This window comes from Morone saxatilis, unplaced genomic scaffold, assembly GCF_004916995.1.
Source record: "Morone saxatilis isolate NCDOM2014 unplaced genomic scaffold, NCSU_SB_2.0 Contig4, whole genome shotgun sequence".
NCBI classification, from domain to species: domain Eukaryota; kingdom Metazoa; phylum Chordata; class Actinopteri; family Moronidae; genus Morone; species Morone saxatilis.
Window position 1 is genome coordinate 2,800,691 of NW_023339984.1, and position 2,087 is coordinate 2,802,777.

The window sequence follows — 2,087 nt, forward strand, 5'->3', positions numbered from 1 at the left end:
TTGTAAAAGACTGGACTACCTCACTCGTAAACAGATAATGGTGACAAAGCATGTGGCCCGCCTCTCGCTGCTTGGAACAACTTTCATGAGGGACTTTATATAAGGAAGGGGTCTTGCTTTATCGCCTCTGTTTTTATGTCGCTCCTGCTGGATAAACAATATGTAAGGTTAATAGGTGTGATGACTGCTTGTATATCATTCCACTTCCCTGGGCTGCTTTAATAGCCATATAAGAATAAAAATAAAACAACTTACCTAGATGTGTATAGATGGATCAGATATATAGCCAAATGCGCTGATGAAATCATTTTGTTTGTTTATTATTGCAAGTGTGTTACACATTATCACCTGCATATGTTATTGTTTAAAAATGTTATTGAACCTGACATTATGTGTTCTCAGCGACTTTCCATGGGGCAACTTCACCTATGTTTCCCCATACCTTTATCTCACGGCAATCATTATGAGGGTCAGAATTACCCTGGGGTTTGGAAAGGAGCTACTTTCCCAAGCTGCACTCGGGGGAGTAATCTGGAAGTGCTGTGTCTGAAGTCTAAAGCTTTCTTGTAGTATATTCCTGGTTTGTTTTATTAACAAAAACAACTAGGGGGTTGTGACTCTCCTTTGGTTCTCAATGCCTTGGCTTGTGGTGTTTATCCTCTTTGTTCCAGTGAGCTTCTAAGTTAGGACCAGTAACAGAGACTTAGCTTATGGAATATCTGTTTGAAGATAGTCTCTTTGATTGCTATACCGTGTAACATGCTTGAAGAATACTATTGCACATTTTCCTTTTGCTCTTACATTGAGGATCACGAGTAGACGATGAAGCGCTCGAGAATTTTAACTCCATATCCGTAGTCCCGGGCAGATAGGGACGCTATGTCGCTATGAATTTCTTGAACTGAAGGTACTGTCATTGGCCAGGGTCTAGCATGCTGACATTGCATTAGCGTCAAGGGCATAGCCTCGAAAGCTGCTAGCATGCCTGTAGGACTTGTGTTTTGTTCTTTGGTTGTATTGGCCATTTTTAGTTGAAAATTGTAAAAGGCTTTATATCTTTACTTTCGGCTGCGACCGTGTTATTATAAAGATAGAAAGAATTATGACCTCTGCCTCCTTATGGAGGAGTTTTGTGGATCTGGCTATGGCGGGATGCTCGAACTCCTCAATGCAAAAACTCAAACTCTCATTATATGAGTTTTTAAAAAGAAAAAAAGCTCTGAGACAGAGAAGCTAATTTCTCATCTGAAACACGTCTTAGATGTGTTCTGATAGCAAACAAGGTTAAATAGAAACTAAAGCTAAAATGTGTCTTTTAAGCTCTAAGAGAGTGAATGTAACATATCCTGTGCAGTATTCGGAGGCTGCACTGGGCACTGCTGTAAGTGACAGCTGAAAGCAGATCATTTAGCTTCAAAGGGGGGAGTAAACACAAAGTAGCAGTCACCAGTATCTACTTTTCTTATCTTGCAGACTCAACAAAGACCATGGCAGAAAAAAAAAAAAAAGGTGGCCACATTTCAAAGTCATGGCAGGAGAGATACTGAGGTAAAAAAGGTGAGGGGATGAGATAGACGATGGAGGCGACTGAGAGCAGAGGTCTCTTGAGGATTGGGCTTTAAGGGAGAGCGGTTGACAGAGCAGATAAACAAAGGGAGATGATGGAGGAGGAGAGGAGGATGAGTGAGGCTGGAAGTTAGTGCTAATGGAAAACCCATACCTCCGCCGCTGGAGAATGGAGGTTATTCATTGGTAAGACTGCACTCAGCACAGGGATGAGAGTATAGCAGGACATAGAGGGTGAGTCACCATTCCTGTGTGTGCCTTCCCCTACTTTACTTCCTCTTTGCCGTCCATATCCCCACTTTCATCTCTCTGCCTCTTTCTATCCTTCCCTCACTCCCCTCTTGTCCCTTCTTTGACTGCACTGTGTTGAGGATTATCACCCGGCTGCGGGTTTGGGCCAGAGGGGAGATTGCAGAGCCTGATATGCTTTACCAGCATCCATGTCATTTATGACCACAAATAAAACACTGACATTTTTGTTTGTGAGTTGTGTACCGCAACAACTGTGACTGGTCCACTTG

At 42.5% G+C, this 2,087-nt stretch overlaps 1 protein-coding gene and 1 long non-coding RNA gene across 4 annotated transcripts in view; one reads left to right on the forward strand and one right to left on the reverse strand.

Annotated features, from left to right (window-relative positions):
* Nucleotides 1-2,087, reverse strand: part of tbc1d14 (TBC1 domain family, member 14) — a 38,604-nt gene that overhangs the window by 15,835 nt on the left and 20,682 nt on the right. The window lies entirely within an intron of this gene.
* Nucleotides 1-2,087, forward strand: part of LOC118338164 — a 7,587-nt gene that overhangs the window by 884 nt on the left and 4,616 nt on the right. The gene's annotated exons all lie outside the window — the stretch shown is intronic.